Source organism: Lactuca sativa, chromosome 4, assembly GCF_002870075.4.
Source record: "Lactuca sativa cultivar Salinas chromosome 4, Lsat_Salinas_v11, whole genome shotgun sequence".
Classification (NCBI taxonomy): domain Eukaryota; kingdom Viridiplantae; phylum Streptophyta; class Magnoliopsida; order Asterales; family Asteraceae; genus Lactuca; species Lactuca sativa.
The window spans coordinates 244,750,914-244,771,410 of NC_056626.2; positions in this window are offsets into that span (position 1 = coordinate 244,750,914).

Consider the following 20,497-nt stretch of genomic DNA (forward strand, 5'->3'; position numbering starts at 1 on the left):
CTTATTTTTTCCTTAATCAAACCGTATCGGTTATAAACTCGTAACATTTAACCCAACATCACATCACAATGTCAGCATGTGACTTTCCAATAAATATCAAATAACGATGTCAACACATGACAACTCAATGAATAACAACAATGTTAGTCTATAACATGTCAACAAATAACAAGTCTGTAAGCCCGTGACACATCAACAAATAACAATGTCTCATTCCCAATGAATGTCAATCTCATATCTCAATCTCATTCCCGAAGGAATATCAATCTCATATCTGATCTAAGCATCTCTTATCTTGATCAAAAGTTCTTACTATAGTTTCTCACTTCATATCAACTTTAGGAGTTATATCTTTACTCTACATCATACTATCATCCTTTTCATTGTTAATAAGCCTTCCACATAATGGATATCAACTAGACACTCAGCAAATCGATATATTATAAATCATATCTTCAAATATTATTACGGGTTCATAACTCATCCAAATTAATCACTCAGGTCGTTGAAACCACTTTCTCAATTTAATCTCTCACATTACATAAATCAATGATTAATTAATCATTCAAAATTATCACTCAGATCGCTTAAGTCGACCGTTCATGTTAATTTCTCTAATTGATATTAATCACTTTGATAAAAAAAATTAATTGCTCATATTAATCAATAAAATCTATTGATTAATTACTTTAATCAACATTGATTTCTCTGATCAATCACTTGGATCGCTCACCTAGTTTAATCTAATCAATAACTCAAATTATTTTGATCAATCGCCCATATAAATATTTTTCACTCAATTCAATTTATCGAATCACTCAATTTAATATTGTCTACTCATATCAATTACTCCAATCGTTTACTCAAATCAATAACTCAAGTCGATCATAATACGTCTTATATTAGGATTAGGTCTTGTCACCTCTCAGAAACTCAATCATAAAATATCGTCTACATGTAAGTCAAATCATCTACATGTATGTCAAATTGGCTACATGTATGTCACATCGTCTACATGTTATACTCATGTAAGTCTATTATTTTAATCAAAATTCTCATTTGGTAGGATCGAATCACCTCTCATGGATCTTCGTGTAAACCATATGATCTCGAGTAAAAGTCTACATTTCTCAAATCCTATTTCATTTGTATTCTTTACCCCTATTTTTCTCTCTCTCAATCTCTCTCTCTCTCTCTCTCATTTTCTTTTCATCTTTTTTATCTCTATCCTAACTCATTCATCATCAATCTCTCTCATGAGTCTCAAAAGCTCTATCAAAAGTTTTCTATATCTTTATCTCTTTCTTAATATTAATCCTGATCACATTATCTTGTTTTAAGAGTAATACTATCACTCCGTCTCACACTCTCATACTCTATCTAATCTCATACACTAGCAATTCTATTAATCTGATCTCTTTGATTCAGATGTATTCATTATAACTATTATATTGTCTCCACCTTAAAAGCTATAGAATCACTTGTGACAACCTGAAATTTCCATTCTAAACAAAACATTTGAAGCCAATAGAAGTAGAGCAGTTACAGTGAAAACTCAGATTTCGAGTATAAGTTTGGCAGTTTTCAGGATTTTACACTTAAGGAGATATTAGGAGAGTGGATGGACTAGGGTTTTGTGCAACAGTGTTATTCCAATACTCTAGGACATTAGAGTTCATTCCAGGAATAAAAATATTTTCTGCCAAAAATATATCAGGACTATAAATAGAATTCTGAACCAAATTGGTTCATTTGTTGAATTCCATTTAGAGAAAAGTCAAAATTCTCTCTCATGGATCTTCGGGTTTTTATCCCAAATTGTGAGTACTTCGATCTAGTTATGTTATATAGCTTAGATTGTGTTTAGAAACATAAATTTCATAACAAAACAACTAGACTCGGGAGTTTACCGCCCAAGAACGTTCTTGGGGAGTAAACTCCAATATGTGGCTTAAATGCTAGTTAGTCCTTTCCCCGTTATTTGTAACTACCTTAGACTTGTATGCTAGTGTGTATATGACTAGAAAACATCAAAGTAGGATTAATAACCCAAGATTTGGGAGTTTACCGCCGAAGAACACTTGGGGAGTAAACTCCATTTTAAGGTCCTAAAGGGTTCCAATGACACTCAAAGCTTTGGATCTCGAACTAGAAGCCTTAATTTCATATTTAGGACGCCAAAATCAATTAGAAACAATGATGAAAGTGAGTTCATGACCAAGGAGCTTCTTGGGCCGTGAACTCCATGTTTAGGTGCCAAAATGCTTTGAAACACTTCCTAAGGCTTAGGCTTAAATTAGGACATGTACTCTAAAGTGTTTATAGCCTAGAAAACATAAGGAAACATATGTATTAAGCAGTTTACGGCCAAGACAAGTTCTTGGGCTGTAAACACCTATAAAGGGGTGAAATGACACCCTAACTCCTTCCTTATGCCTAGAACCCAACATAGATCATAACCTTGAAATGTTTGAGACTAGAAAACACCATAAACACCCTCCCAAGGGAGTTTACGGCCGTAAACTCCAAGGGAATATGGTCACTGGGCCGTAAATTTCTCAAAGGAGTTAATAGGAAGCCCAAACACTTGTTTAAGCCTTGAAACAATTCACCACATGAGTTGTATAATTGTTAGACTTCATTTAGGGACTTTGTTGAGAGTTTACGGCCAGGAGTCTACTTCCCTGGTCCTTAAACTCCAAAACATATGGCCATTAGACCATAAACTCCCATTAGTGGCATTGCACTCCTTTGTCGCAACCCATTAGCCTCCTAGCACTTGACCAAAAGTGTTTTCCTCGCGTTTAAATGTTTATACTTATATAATTAGTGTTTTAATCACTAATTATTTATATACATATGTCTTCATATGTAATTAGGATCATTGTGTGTGTCTAAAGTCTTCACTTGACACCAAGCACTTGTCCGATCCTTCATTACGATAACACTCCGTTCAATTGCAGTCACTTACTGCAGGTGAGTTCATACCCCTTAATTAATGTTTTAAACTATTTTTAAGTGTTTTATGGGGGGATACAAGTAGAATCATGCTAGTTATTATATCAATCACATGTGATTAATAAGTAGAATTATGCTAGTTATTATATCAATCACATGTGATTAATATGCAGCATTCAAATGATTTACTACACATTAGCCGTTTTACCAAACAGTTTCCTTCAAATGGTTTTTATAAACATTTTATATGTTTTAAACTCCTTATTACACTGTACATTTTACTCTCTATATTACATTTCAAACTTATTTACAATTGTGTTTCAAATGAATGTTTCTTTATACTAAAATGTTTTATCAAACCCATGCCTTCAACTTGTTTTATAGATTGACATCAAGTTGATCTTTCTTAAAATAATAATTATGTTTCAAATGTCTTACAAAACTTATTTATGTATTTATATTATAAATTGCATGCCTCTATATGTATAGTTTTATAAGAAATGTTTAATAGACTTAGGAAGGCTATCCACCCTATTTCCTTTTCGCGCTTGAGATGTGGTCTGGTGGGATATCGGGTACTCGTCCGAAGGTCGTTTAAATATTAGTTATATAACATATGTACATATATAGTCATAAAGGCCCTTCCAGTTCATCCCATACCCTTGGGTAGTAAGGGTATACATCCATGTCCATACGTACCAGTTAGATTACTAGTAAACTACCATATGGGTAGTTTAGGAAGATACTAGAACTATTACTAGAACGCGATATCATACTATGAGTCAGTTCATTCATGAGTCAATACTTACTATTAGAAGAACATATACAACTATAATAGAGAAGAACATATACAGCTATACTAGAGAAGAACATATACAACTATACTAGAGAAGAACATATACAACTATACTAGAAAGAGAGCATATACAACGATACTAGAACGATTACATTACTACACTTGCTAGGTAGAGAGCACGTACATTACAACTAGAACAGTTCATTACATTACATATACATGAATACGTTAATAATTGTGATCCACTGTATCGGAGCATGCCTTAAATGTCATGGCCCGAGTTGTAGCCAGAATTCTCTTGGAGGCAGAGCGTGAGTTTGCGTATAGATCTATACTGGATTGACTATCCTACACCTTGCTGCTAGCTACAGCCGGACCTGTAGGTCTGTGGGTTCCAAACGTCATTCCGTTATTACAACCATTCTTATGTCGTTGTTACCAGTCAATAGTATGGTACAATTAATCACATGATGCCTTAATATAAATCCGGTTTAAGGTAGTTAGTACAATAGTAGTTCTTATAGCGCTACGTTTTAGTACTACATTAATTTTCCCTGTACATATATTTAGTGATCTTTTCACTTAAACTATAAATGTAAAAACTATATTTTGTTAATAATAGTTACACTTGCGAAAATTACACACTTTTACATGACACAAACATTGAGAACAGTTAGGTCTTGGTAGAAGACACCCTTATATAATAGTAGGAATCATAGGGATTCTAGAGTTTTTCAAACGTTTACAGTTGTTTTACAAACATTTTCATACTTACAGTTCATATACATTTTCAATACTCACAATTCATTTACTTAGAAATTCTTACTTACAAATTAAGACACTAAATACTTATGATCTCACCCGCTTCAAAGCTGATACTCGCTTTCAAAATTACTTGTATCCTCAGGTCATCATAGACAGGTACTGATGCAAGGAGAAAGGAAGATGGAGCTTGTTCAAGACTAATCTTTCATTTTGATTTATGCTTTAGTGTTTATCAAAATTTGACAGAACTCATGTATAATAATTATATTATTAATGCAATGGATGATGTTGTTGCTTGTTTACTACTTTTCATTGTTGTGATACTGTATATGATGTCCTCCGCCCCTGAACGTTTCCGCCATTCATGGTTTTGGGGTGTGACAGATTGGTATCAGAGCAGTGTTTATAGTGAATTAAGTATATCAACCCATAAAAGATATAGTAACTATAAATACATAAGGGATTAAAAATACTCTGACCAAGAGTTTATACTTTAAATAATAAAATATTTAAATAAGTATACTTGCTACATTCATACTAAAATCAGTGTCACTAGGACAGTACAAAAGAATTACGATTGTTGGGCAACACAAGTGGGCTTAGAGACATATGGTCCAAAGCTAGGAAGATATTGCCTGATCACCTATATTATCCGAGGGTTGACTAGCATGTGCCTAAGTTTAAGTGTGTGGTTGCAACAATGCTAAAATCTTACCAACCCTACCACAATGAGAACAATAGAACATAACATTAAAAATTAAAATACTATATGAGTATTTGGTGTTACTATATGTCACACCCCAAAACCAAGAACGGCGGAAACGTTCTGGGGCGGAGGACGTCATGTAAAGTATCACAACACAGTAAATGTAAATAAGCAAACAACATCATCCATTGCATTAAATATATAATTTTAATACAAGCGTGTTCTGTACAGTTTTAGACACCAAAAATATAATGTGAATCAAAATAATATGATGAGTCTTGAATGCGCTCCATCTTCTCAAAAGCTGGCATCGGTACCTTTCTACTGATGAACTGAGAATACAAGTTATTTTGAAAGAGTTTATCAGCATTAAGCTGGTGAGTTCATAAGTGTTTTAGTGTCGGTGTTTGTTATCAAAAACGGTTGAACCTGTCGCAAGTATAAGTTGTAAAATGTATGTAAGTGTTTGTGAAAATTTGAATCTCACAGAAAAACCTATATTTTCTATTAAAGTAGCCTTCTACCAAGGCTTAACTATTTTGTATGCTCGTTTGTTGTAAAACTGTGTAATTTCCCAAGTGTAACTATCATTTAACAAAATATAGTTTGTACATTAATGTTTAAGTGAGGTTATCACTAAAAATATGTAATGGGTAAATCATTGTAGTACTGTAGTTTTGTATTATAGGAACTACTACTGTACTAACTACCTTAAACCGAATTTATATTAAGGTATAATGTGATAATTGCACCATACTATCGACTGGTAACAACGACATAATGAATGGTCGTAATAACGGAATGACGTTTGGCACCCGCAGACCTGAAGGTCCGGCTGTAGCTAGCAGCAAGGTGTAGGAAAGTCAATCCAGTATAGATCTATACGCAAACTCACGCTCTCCCTCCAAGAGAATTCTGGCTACAACTCGGGCCATGACATTTAAGGCATGCTCCGATACAGTGGATCACAATTGTTAACGTATTCTTGTATCTGTAATGTAATGTTTCTCGTTCTAGTATAGTTGTATATGTTCTCCTCCTAGTATAGTTGTATATGTTCTCATCCTAGTATAGTTGTATATGTTCTCATCTTAGTATAGTTGTATATGTTCTCATCCTAGTATAGTTGTATATGTTCTCATCCTACTATAGTTGTATATGTTCTCATCTTAGTATAGTTGTATATGTTCTCATCCTGGTATAGTTGTATATGTTCTAGTAGTAATGTAATGTATAGACTCATTAATGAACTGACTCATTGATCTAGAAGTTGTAGTAGTATGATCCTGTGTTACCCCGATGGTAACTTACTAATGATGTGTCTAGTACGTATGAATATGGAAGTAATTTTATCTCTATATATGTATATTTGATATATAATTAATATTGAAACAACCTTCAGATGGTCACCCGAAATCCCACCAGACCACATCCAAATCGAGAAAAAGGAAATAGGGCGGATGGCCTTCCTAAGCCCTTTAAACATTATTTATACATCTATACATATATGGGCATGCAATTTATAAGAAGTAAAACAAAGTTTAAATAATTTCATTGTATAAGTAAAAGAGTTTGTAAAACATTTTGAAGTAAAACAGTTTGATAAACAGTTTGAACAGTGGTAAAATCATTGGTTTCCTAGTTATTAATCACATGTGATTAATGCAATCACATGTGATTGAAGCAATAACTATAAGTATTTAACTTGTATTCCCCCCATAAAGTATTTAAACATTTAAAATCATTTCAAAGGTTGATTTAAGGGGTATGAACTCACTTGTGGTGAGCTGATTGGATTGTAGTGTCGGATACTGTGCTAGGTGGCAAACGGAGACTTGTTTACACGCACGAGCCTAGTTATCATATAATAAGCATATATATAACTAATTAGCCAAATAATAACTTAATGAAATAAGTTGGGACACTCAGGAACATGCAAACACTTTGTATAAGTGTTAAAGGTCCTAAGGGTTGCTTCTAGATTGCTACGGGACAAGGCTAAAGGGTTTAATGTACCAAAAGACCTTGTATATAAGTTTACCACCCAACAAACCCCACCCTTGGAGTTTACGGTCGTAAACCCTTGATTTTATGGCCGCGAACTCTTGACTTGGTGGTTTTGGGTGTTTTGAAGTGTTAAATGAATTCTAGAATAAGCCTAGCATTTGTGGTTTAATCCTTTAGGTAGTTTAAGGCCCTAGAATGCTCCATTGAGGAGTTTACGGCCTAAAGACCATATCCCCTAGAGTTTACAGCCGTAAACTCCTATGGGGTGTTGGTTTTAATTCTTTTAAGTCAGTTGCACATAAAGGATAGCTTCTAGGTTTTTGTTTAAGGCTATGGTGGACTTCAGGAACACCTTTGTGCCTTTACTTGGAGTTTACGGCCTAAGAGATGTTCCTTGGCCGTAAACTCCCTTTAAGGGATGATTTTGGAATGTTTTGGTGTCCAAATTAGCTACAAGTATTAGAGGGTAATTGTCTTAAGCCTTACGGGTGATTTAGGGCTCACTTTGGCTCTTGAAAATGGTGTTTACGGTCCAAGAAACTCTTGGGCCGTAAACTCCAAAATCTTAGTGTTCTTGGATGATTTCTAGCCTCAAATGATTATACATTAAGTCCTTAACTAGTTATCTAACAAGGAATTGGGACTAGGTGGCCTTAAAGCTCCATTTTGGAGTTTACTCCCCAAGAACGTTCTTGGGCGGCAAATTCCCGGATCTTGCATTTTAGACATATAAATAATGTTTAAAAGCATATAACAAGTATTAAAACACATCTAGGAAAGTAGACTCACGATTTGGGATGAAAACTCGAAGATCCGTGAGAGAGAAAATGGCTTTTCTCTAGTTGGAAATGTGAATAATGAATTAATTTAATTCAGAAATCTATTTATAGTCCTGAAATATTTTGGCAGAAAATATTATTATTCCGGAAATTGGACTATGACATTATGAAACTTGGAATGTTCAAGTTTCACAAACCCAGGAGCATCCACTCTCCTGATATCTCCTTAAACGTAACCCCTAATGTACACAAACTTATTCGGAAAAGTCTGAAAATCACTAAAACTGGACTGGCTTCTATTGAATATATATTGTTCGTACAAAATGGAAATTTCGGGTTGTCACATCATCCCCCCGTTAGAAGGAACTTTGTCCCGAAATTATAATTTAAGTAAATAAGAAGTTACAAACAATTAAGGAAAAGATGAGGGTATTTCAGTTTCATCTGATCCTCACGTTCCCAAGTGAATTCCAGTCCTCTCTTGGCGTTCCAGCGAACCTTCACGATTGGGATACGACTTTGCTTTTTCTGCTTGACCTCACGTCCATGATCTCTATACGTTCTTCGACGAAGTTGAGGCTCTCGTTGATCTCGATCTCGTCGAGTAGGACTACAAGAGTCTCATCGGACAGACACTTTTTCAAGTTAGATACGTGGAATGTAGAATGTACGTTATGAACTGCGTTGGGTAGGTTGAGTTTGTAAGCTACGGGGTCGACTCTTGCAAGAATCTCGAAAGGCCCTATGTTCCTCGGATTAAGCTTCCCACGCTTGCCGAAGCGTATCAAGCCTTTCCAGGGTGAGACTTTGAGAAGGACTCCGTCTCCCACCTGAAATTCCAAAGGTTTTCTTCGTTTATCAGCGTAGCTCTTCTGTCGGTCTCTAGAGGCTTGCAATCGTTCATGGATCTGAACGATTTTCTCTGTCGTTTCCCAAATGATTTCCGGACCGGTGAGAGTACTGTCGGAAGCTTGCCCCCTGCCTAATTGGGTATCACCGACCTCAGCCCAGCACAGAGGGGATCTGCACTTTCGGCCGTAGAGAGCTTCAAATGGAGCAGTCTTGATGCTCGTTTGATAATTGTTATTATAGGAAAACTCGACAAGGGGTAAATGAGTATCCCATGCCTTCCCAAAGTCAATCACGCAGGCTCGCAACATATCTTCCAGTGTTTGGATGGTCCTCTCACTCTATCCGTCGGTCTGTGGATGGTAGGTTGTGCTCATGTCCAGCCTTGTTCCTAGGGAATGTTGTAGTGATTGCCAGAATATTGAGGTGAACCTACTATCTCTATCAGAGATAATGGACATAGGTACACCATGTAGCCATACGATTTCCCTAATGTATGTTCTCGTAAGTTTCTCCATCTTGTCAGTTTCTTTGATAGGCAGGAAGTGTGCAGACTTGGTCAATCTATCAACGATGACCCATATGGTATCAAGTCCACCCGTTGTCTTGGCAACATGGTTATGAAATCTATAGTGATCCGCTCCCACTACCATTCTGGGATCTCTGGTTGTTGCAATAAACCAGAGGGCTTCTGGTACTCGACCTTAACCTTTGCGCAAGTAAGGCATTTACTTACGAAGGTAGCAATCTCTGCTTTCATATTAGGCCACCAGTATAGCTTTGTAAGATCCAGATACATCTTATCTGAACCTGGGTGGACGGAATACTAAGTGTTGTGCGCCTCGGTCATGAATACTAGATATTATACGAAGACTTGCACCGGGTTTGTCGCCGTAGACTAGAAGAGTTTCGTTAGATGGGAGGTTTAGACAGACTGCTTTCTCGTAGCACATGGTGTCGGCGCGATGAAGGCTTAACCAATCCATGCCAATGATAATGTCGAAACTTTTTATTGAGACTGGCATGAGGTCGATTGGGAATGAAAGGTTATCTACAGTTAGGGTACAACCTAAGTATATGATATTCGTACTTTCAGTTTTCCCATTAGCCATTTGTACTGTGAATTGTTCCTTAAGTGTGTGTGGTTGTTGTTTAAGCATGCGAGCAAATTTATGGTTTACGAAGCTTCGCTCCGCTCCACTATCGAACAGAATGCATGCATAGGAGCTATCAAGGAGGAACGTACCAATCACCACTGTCGGGTCAGCAACTGCTTCCCCGTGGCCTATAGCTAGTACCCTCCCTGCTCCTCCAACATTTCTCGCTTTGGGGCAGTCCCTCTTAAAGCGGCCTGCTTCGCCACATCCATAGCAGGTCGGGCTCGCGCCAGAGCCAGGGACTTGGTTGATCGGTTGTGCCGGGAACTTACAGAAACGGACGGTGTGTCCTTTCCTGTTGCAGTTAGAGCACTGCATTTCAGGACAGGGGCCGTTGTGGTGGAAGTTGCATTTGTTGCACTTAGGCAAACTTCCATCATACTGCTTCCCCAGAGCAGTAGCAGCAGTAGGGGTTACCGCAGCATGCACTGCCACGATTTGCTGCTTTTTGGCAGCTTGCTGCTTCTTCCTTTCATCCTAGAATTTCTGCTTATTGTCAGCGGGTTTGGAGGGTTCCGGGATGGCTAAGGTTGTTATGGTTGCAGGGGTTTTGACTCCATGGTCAATGAGTCGTTGAGCCAATCGCTTGGCACTGTCGAAGGTAGCGGGGTTCGATGCTAGGACATTCCCTTGATACGGAGGCACTAGCCCCCATATGTACTTCTCGATCTTTTTCCTTTCAGTGGGAACCAAGTTGGGGCAGAGGGCCACCAGTTCGCTAAATGGGGCAGTATAAGTGACCACTTTGGTGCCCTTCATAGTCAGGTTCCAAAGTTCCTGTTCCAATTTCTGGACTTCGCCCCTCGGGCAGTATTCCTCCATCATGAGGTCTTTCATCGTTTCCCAGCCTATGACGTTGGCTATGACGAGGGTTAGAGCTTTCACGTGGCTGTTCCACTACGTCAGGGCCTTTCCCTCAAAGGTGCATGCGGCATATTTAACTTTGCTCGCAGCAGGGCATGAATAGATTTCGAAGACTGATTCAGTCTTCTCGAACCATTGCGAGAGGGCAATGACTCCGCCGGTGCCATAGAAAGGCTTCGGCTTGCAATTTGTGAAATCCTTGTAGGAGCACTCTCTCGAGCGCATAGGGGTTTCAACCGGGGTTGATTCAACAGGGGTTCCACCTCTACTGGCATCAGACGAGTGATACTGAGCCATGGCAGTCGCCACTGCTGCGGCTACGGCAGCATTCAGGGCTGCAGTATCGTTGACCGGAGGCAGAGGAGGCGGTGGAGGTGCAGGGTTATTCCTGCTAGATTTGCAAGGAGGCATCTTTCAGCTATAAGTTTATAAACATAAGAAAAATGATAAGATTCAATTTGTAAGCAACGTGAGAGTGACACATGGACTAACTAACCATAACCCAACAGTTGAATGAGTGTTTGAAATCACAATAAGGAATATTAGTAGGAAAGCACAAGTGTAAAGATTTTTCCCACAGATTAGATAGATTTCCATGATACTGGTATTACTGATGTAATAAGTTCAGGGAAAATCGACCTAACAGTAGGTCTTACATCATACCATACAGAAAAGTTTGACAGTTCTTAGGTTCCTAATTAGAGTACTGAAAGTTAGGAATATTTTACAGACAGGTGCTACTTAGAGCTCAGATGTTAAAGGCTATTCCTTAACCAAAAGACAGAGATGCACTAGACATCATCTAACGGTAATGGGAATTCCTCGGGCGAGCCCTGAGGTTGGACACTTGACGAAACACCTCTTGAAGGTGTCGATCCTGAGCCCTCTGATGAGCTCGAAGTTCCAAGACTTCAGCACGGGAGGCAGCCAGCTGTTGCTGCAGGGTTTCATTGGTTCTCCGGGTCCGTTCCATGTCTTCTTCAAGACGGCGGATGCGGACTGTGTTGACACCTGAGTTGGCATCAATCTCCATGACCCGGTCGATGGCTGCTCGAACTTGCTCAACATTGCAAGCTATCCTGCGGATAATGACGGGCAGAGCTCGGTCAGCAGAGCCACCATCGCTGACATTGTAAAAGGTTAGGTCCCCAAAGTATGGTAAGGGTTGACCCTGCTCGTCACTCCAGTGATTCAAGTTGGTTGCCCACAAGGGAGTAGGACCTGGAAAAGCTGGTCGGGGGTCGTTGTTCGGGGCTTGACCTACTAGCGGTAGGTTGTTGACTTCAGGCTCGGACTCAGATCCATCAGAAAAGCCTTCTGCGAGGTAATCATCCAAAGGGATTGGATGCTCATCTTCGGGCTCTTCATCGATCCACCCGGCATTGCCTTCATTTGGAAGGTGCGGGTCGCCGTGATGAAATCCATCCATTGAAATCTACGCGAGAAGAGAGGTATAAGAATATGGTATACGTGTAACTAGTAGTACAAAATACACCTATAGTATTTTATGTTTAAGTTCTACTGATCTTCTTGTGGTATTGTAGGTAAGTTTTTAGACTTGTTAACATATCACAACCATTCTAGGGCATATGCTAATCACTCCTCGGACCAGCATAGTTGATCAGGCTATGCCATTCCTAGGACTGACCATACATCCCCGAGCTCACTTGTGATATTCAACAATCGTAATACTTTTGTTCTTGTCGTTGTAACACTGATTTTAGTATGAATGTAGACTAGTATACTTAATTAAATATTTTAATCTTTAAAGTATAGACTCTTGGTCAGAGTGCTTTAATCCCTAATGGGTTTATAGTTTAGTATATCTTTTATGGGTTGATATACTTGATTCACTATAAACAATGCTCTGATACCAGTCTGTCACACCCCAAAACCAAGAACGGCGGAAACGTTCTGGGGCGGAGGACGTCATGTAAAGTATCACAACACAGTAAATGTAAATAAGAAAACAACATCATCCATTGCGTTAAATATATAATTTTAATACAAGCGTGTTCTGTACTGTTTTAGACACAAAAAGTATAATGTGAATCAAAATAATATGATGATTCTAGAATGCGCTCCATCTTCTCAAAAGCTGGCATCGGTACCTGTCTACCGATGACCTGAGAATACAAGTTATTTTGAAAGAGTTTATCAGCATTAAGCTGGTGTGTTCATAAGTGTTTTAGTGTCGGTGTTTGTTATAAAAAACGTTTGAACCTGTCGCAAGTATAAGTTGTAAAATGTATGTAAGTGTTTGTGAAAGTTTGAATCTCTCAAAAAAGCCTATATTTTCTATTAAAGTAGCCTTCTACCAAGGCTTAACTTTTTTGTATGCTCGTTTGTTGTAAAAGTGTGTAATTTCCCAAGTGTAACTATCATTTAACAAAATATAGTTTGTACATTAATGTTTAAGTGAGGTTATCACTAAAAATATGTAATGGGTAAATCATTGTAGTACTGTAGTTTTGTATTATAGAAACTACTGCTGTACTAACTACCTTAAACCGGATTTATATTAAGGTATAATGTGATAATTGCACCATACTATTGACTGGTAACAACGACATAATGAATGGTCGTAATAACGGAATGACGTTTGGCACCCGCAGACCTGCAGGTCTGGCTGTAGCTAGCAGCAAGGTGTAGGAAAGTCAATCCAGTATAGATCTATACGCAAACTTACGCTCTCCCTCCAAGAGAATTCTGGCTACAACTCGGGCCATGACATTTAAGGCATGCTCCGATACAGTGGATCACAATTGATAACGTATTCTTGTATCTGTAATGTAATGTTTCTCGTTCTAGTATAGTTGTATATGTTCTCCTCTTAGTATAGTTGTATATGTTCTCATCCTAGTATAGTTGTATATGTTCTCATCTTAGTATAGTTGTATATGTCCTCATCCTAGTATAGTTGTATATGTTCTCATCCTAGTATAGTTGTATATGTTCTCGTCTTAGTATAGTTGTATATGTTCTCATCCTAGTATAGTTGTATATGTTCTAGTAGTAATGTAATGTATAGACTCATGAATGAACTGACTCATTGATGTAGAAGTTGTAGTAGTATGATCCTGTGTTACCCCGATGGTAACTTACTAATGATGTGTCTAGTACGTATGAATATGGAAGTACTTTTATCTCTATATATGTATATTTGATATATAATTAATATTGAAACGACCTTCGGATGGTCACCTGAAATCCCACCAGACCACATCCAAATCAAGAAAAAGGAAATAGGGCGGATGGCCTTCCTAAGCCCTTTAAACATTATTTATACATCTATACATATATGGCATGCAATTTATAAGAAGTAAAACAAAGTTTAAATAATAGCATTTGATAAGTAAAAGAGTTTGTAAAACATTTTGAAGTAAAACAGTTTGATAAACAGTTTGAACAGTGGTAAAATCATTGGTTTCCTAGTTATTAATCACATGTGATTAATGCAATCACATGTGATTGAAGCAATAACTATAAGTATTTAACTTGTATTCCCCCCCCCATAAATTATTTAAACATTTAAAATCATTTCAAAGGTTGATTTAAGGGGTATGAACTCACTTGTGGTGAGCTGATTGGATTGTAGTGTCGGATACCGTGCTAGGTGGCAAACGGAGACTTGTTTACACGCACGAGCCTAGTTATCATATAATAAGCATATATATAAGTAATTATCCAAATAATAACTTAATGAAATAAGTTGGGACACTCAGGAACATGCAAACACTTTGTATAAGTGTTAAAGGTCCTAATGGTTGCTTTTAGATTGCTACGGGACAAGGCTAAAGGGTTTAATGTACCAAAAGAGCTTGTATATGAGTTTACCACCCAACAAACCCCACCCTTGGAGTTTACGGTCGTAAACCCATGAGTTACGGTCGTGAAATCATGACTTGATGGTTTTGGGTGTTTTGAAGTGTTAAATGAATTCTAGAATAAGCCTAGCATTTGTGGTTTAATCCTTTAGGTAGTTTAAGGCCCTAGAATGCTCCTTTGAGGAGTTTACGGCCTAAAGACCATATCCCCTAGAGTTTACAGCCGTAAACTCCTATGGGGTGTTGGTTTTAATTCTCTTAAGTCACTTGCACATAAAGGATAGCTTCTAGGTTTTTGTTTAAGGCTATGGTGGACTTCAGGAACACCTTTGTGCCTTTACTTGGAGTTTACGGCCTAAGAGATGTTCCTTGGCCGTAAACTCCCTTTAAGGGATGATTTTGGAATGTTTTGGTGTCCAAATTAGCTACAAGTATTAGAGGGTAATTGTCTTAAGCCTTACGGATGATTTAGGGCTCACTTTGGCTCTTGAAAATGGTGTTTACGGTCCAAGAAACTCTTGGGCCGTAAACTCCAAAATCTTAGTGTTCTTGGATGATTTCTAGCCTCAAATGATTATACATTAAGTCCTTAACTAGTTATCTAACAAGGAATTGGGACTAGGTGGCCTTAAAGCTCCATTTTGGAGTTTACTCCCCAAGAACGTTCTTGGGCGGTAAACTCCCGGATCTTGCATTTTACACATGTAAATAATGTTTTAAAGCATATAACAAGTATTAAAACACATCTACGAAAGTAGACTCACGATTTGGGATGAAAACCCGAAGATCCGTGAGAGAGAAAATGGCTTTTCTCTAGTTGGAAATGTGAATAATGAATTAATTTAATTTAGAAATCTATTTATAGTCCTGAAATATTTTGGCAGAAAATATTTTTATTTCGGAAATTGGACTATGACATTATGAAACTTGGAATGTTCAAGTTTCACAAACCCAGGAGCATCCACTCTCCTGATATCTCCTTAAACGTAAACCCTAATGTACACAAACTTATTCGGAAAAGTCTGAAAATCACTAAAACTGGACTGGCTTCTATTGAATAGATATTGTTCGTACAAAATGGAAATTTCGGGTTGTCACACTATAAGTACTTTATACTTGAGAACTAAAACGGGATCTTCATTACTAAGTTGATAGTTGCTAAGTGGATACACTAAGTCTATATGTAATTAGGATATTATAGACTGAGAATCTATGAAAATTTTACTTTACCCCTATTCTGTGTGAATTTGGAGTTAAGATCACTTATTCGAAGGCCTATCCTGTTTAGATTACACATAGCTGGTATGCACTTCATAAATAGCGATGTAACTAATGAAAGTTTTCTAAATAATTATGTAGATAGTTTGTCTAATAATTATTCTCTTACCCTAAATTCTCGCATAGAAAACATAGTTGAACTCCATCCCCACGACAACCAGTATCTTCCGAATAAGGTCGTTGTTGGATGGTTTGAAGAAGAACCAGAGAATGATCATCCTATCCCTTTGAATGATCACCATGATGAAGACCTTTCGTATGATGCTAACTCCGAACCAGAGGTTGAGAACCTACCTCGAGCAGCTCCCTTTCCAATTCCTAACCCTCGTCTGACTTTTCATGGCCCGACCCCTGAGTGGGTGGAATGCTTGGAAACATGGAGTCAAGGGCAAGATAAGCCCATGCCATTTAATGGCGACTGAAGCTTTGACGACCTGAGCAATGGGGGCTCAGCATGCAGAATCTTGCCAATCTTGGTCCGCAGAGTGGCCCGAAATGAGATTCAAGGCAGGACAACCTTACATCAGATCACCGAAGTTGTCGCCGATGCGAGAATGCATACCCTCCGCACCATTCGTCTAGAAGATGCTCACCAGAGATCAGAGAGAAACCATGAAACTCTGTTGCAAGCGCTGGCTGAATCACGAGCCGAAGTCATAGAGCTCCGAGTACGCCAGATGGTGTGCGAAAGACACCTACTTGACGTGGAACGTCAACTGGCTGAACTGAGAGTTCACCAGAAGGATGACCGTCGCCAGTAGTAGACGCTTTACTTTATTTTCCATATAAAAAGGAATCGTGTTTTTCTGTCTATGCCCGATGTGGCATTTTCTATGAAATTGTCTTGTACCATAAGTACTTTAGTTAGGTCTTTATGCTCTCAAGAACTATCTTCTCTGGATATGATGTAAGACCTTTACAAGGTCATCTTCCCGAATCTTTACATCATGAATATCAAAGATATTGACAGCCGGCTAACTTCTGTGTCATTCTTTATTCAAGTCTCTTATCATACTTTCATTGGGGTCTATCTGAAACATGCTTTAGTCAAGTCATTCAACTATAGTAATTTAGCTCCGGAGACATTTCCAAGTCTCTTTCAGTGGTTGGATCTTGTTATTCACCCACCCACGATACCTCGGCTTGAATGAGATACGTCTTGAGACCATCCTACGAACTTACTTCTACTCATTACTAGGACTGCATCATAGGGATGTAGGTCAAACCTTCGCGATCATACTTCCATTCTGTACTAGGACTGCATCATAGGGATGTTGGTCAAACTTTCGAGAACATAGTCATACTCTTTACATGAACAATGTAAGTACGTCGAGGATCAACCAGAATTGCTCACAAAACCCTATTCTTTCGTGCTACAAAATCATATCGTCATCCAGAAGCAATCAATCAAACAGCGAAACCTCCACTTTTCCTATGGACGTCGCTACCTTTCAAACAGCAGTTACAGCTGCCATGGTGGCTGCCGTAACCGCGGTCCTTGCGCACCGTAGCACTATCAGCACAATCAATGTTGCTGATGGGAATGAAGTTTCCAATCGTGGTATCCATCCAGGAAGTCGCCAAATAGTAACAGTCGCAGGCTCGCAAAGCCGAAAAGCAGAGAACAAGAAACGAAAGCGTCAAGCCCGGAAAGAATGTAAGAGATCCCAAAAGCTGGCTATACAACAACAGCAAGTGGAAACCCCTTCCGTTCCCGTACCGAGCAGGCCATACGAGGGAAAGCTCCCGAAGTGTGATAAGTGTAGTTTCCATCATCATGGGGCTTGCCATGAGATGCAATGTTGCAATTGGCATGAGATGCTTAATTAAACATTATTGTCAAACCAAGACTAGCCTCCAACCTATAATACAAATAAAAAGTTTTAACAAGGTCTTTATGATTTCTAATGAAGTCAGTTTTTAAAAGCATCATGGCTTACCTCCCTCACCGCCTGTTTGTATTTTTAGAGTGGAGATACTGAAAGGGGTGGATTTGATTTTGTTCATGATTAAAAATAATAATCAAAGTAATAAAATAAAATTCATGTTATATATTAAAAACGTAAGACATGTGATACCCATGAAAAAACACATTTCATTTATATTTTTATGATAGAGCGTGTGTGGTTAGCTGGAACATCACTGTGAACATATATGTTAAAATCATGTCTCGCTCATAAATTATTTTGTTGATGGAGTGTGTGTGGTTAACAAACATTTTAATGTGAGAATAATTTAAATGGATGGTCACATAGTTTTGCATGGTTGATACACCATTTATTCTATGATCCGCTATATCCCCGTCATAGAATCAAGGTGGGCACAATCTGAGATTAACATGTCATTGAATGTTAATGAATCTCAAATGATCTAGGAGTTTCAAGGAGTTTTAAACTATAATGTTCCTTGCCTATCTAAATAACTTCATGGTGTGTTTACGGTTTCCCTTTGCACATCGTGAAGACAAAAATGGATCCTAACCTTAACCAATAATTCATTTAGGGTTAAAAATTATTTTAAAAGAAAAATCAAAACTAACTAAAATTTCATCTTGTAGTTTTTGGACGAGAACAACAACAATCTTCCTCCTCATCTTCCACCTCATTCCAACTTCTTACTCATCTCTGTCCTTTAATGGGAGAAACTCACTAGTAGAAATTATTTGGGTTGGATTCATAGTTTGAGGATCTCCTTGAGGTACGAGGGAAAAAAGTTTGTCCTTAATTTATGTCTCCCATTACTGGATCCTGACACCACCGAATAATAAGTAAATGCTTACAAAAAGAATTACGATGAATCAATGAAAGTTTCTTGCCTAATGTTGGTAACCATATCTTTTGATATCCAAAAGCGATTCGAGAGTCTTGGGGTGTATGATATTAATGGGAATCTAAAGAAAAATATTCCAACAGTAGGCTCGACAAGAACGATTCAAGATTGTGAAATCATTGATAGCGTGAGAACATCTAGATGGGATTTCTATATATACGTACATTCAAAAAATGAATTCATACTTGACAAATTGGGAACTTGTGTGTCAACTTTCTAAATGAGTTTTCCATTACCATGGTCCTTAACTCATTTTCTAGTTTGTATCATCATTTCATAATGAACTACAATATGAACAACCTAGAAAAACAACCTCATGGAGCATTACAACATGTTTAAAATTGCCAAAGCTAGTATGGTTAAGACTAAGAGCTCCAACACTAATACTCCCTTCTTGGCTAGTGGGCATGGTGGCGCTAACAAGAAGATGAAGTTTTCTCATCCTAAGGGTAAGGCCAAGGTTGGATCTTCGAACCAAAGTCTTAACAGAAACGCATACTCTAAGATACCTCCTAACACCGATCCTAAATATGTTGTTTGAATTAACTGCCAGGAAAAGGGCCTTTGGAGAGGTAATTGCTTGAATTACCTGGAAGATCTAAAGAAGATAAAGGCCAATGGTAGTGCCACTTCACGTGTTTTTATGATTGAACTCCATAATATGTTAACTTCCAGTTCTCGGGTTCTTGTTGTTGGATGTAGTATTCGCTCATATATGCTTGGAATAAGGGAAAGGAGACGACTGAAGCATGGGGAGTTGAACCTGATCATGGGGAACAACTCTATCGCACCCGTTACAAGGATTTGATAAATACAAGCACTTGCTAAGTAATGTTGTTTCTTTTAGTTTAGTTAATTGTCGCTGCTCGCTAGATATGTTTCGAAACATTATTTCATTTTACACATTGTACAAATATAGGTTTCATTTTACTTTTGATAATAATATTTCTGATATTTTCATTTATAAAAATTGTTCAATTATTTTCAAATATTTTCCTAATAATGGTATTTATGAGATTGTTATTTGTGTTGGCAACTATAGTAATATAATATTAAACGCTGCTTCTTTAAATAATATATTGAACAAAATGTGTTTATGGCATTATCGAATTTTCCGTATAAAAAAGAAGCACGTTGTCAAGATCCAAAATGATGGGATCATGTAATCATTTCGCCCAAAGTCAAATGATGTATGCACGTCTTGCTTACTTGACAAGATAACTAAGGTGCTCTTTGTGAAATTTCCATTTTCACGGTCATCTTAAAACTTTTTATTTATACTAATTAAAAATTGATTTTATTAATAAACCCAAAAGTAGTCCCGTAAAAATTATTTTCGATGAAATGTTTTTCATTGAGGTCTTAAAACTTGTGTTGTCATAACTGATACAAGAAACATAAGCATAAACAAAATTATTATTGGCCTTACAATATCTAATGGTCTTCATTTCCTTTAATATCTCATATAGTCCAAACATCATAACATAATTATTACCAGCCTTACAAATTCAAATGGGCTAAATATCCTTTAATTTTTCATTAGATCCCAACATCATTATCTTCATACTGCTTCCTAGGATACAAACAATATGAGTGTGTCAGGTTGGGAAACCTGATGAGTACATAGAATTTTCAGCCCACAAAAGAGTTAAATTGTTTAATTATCTATTTCATTTCAAACA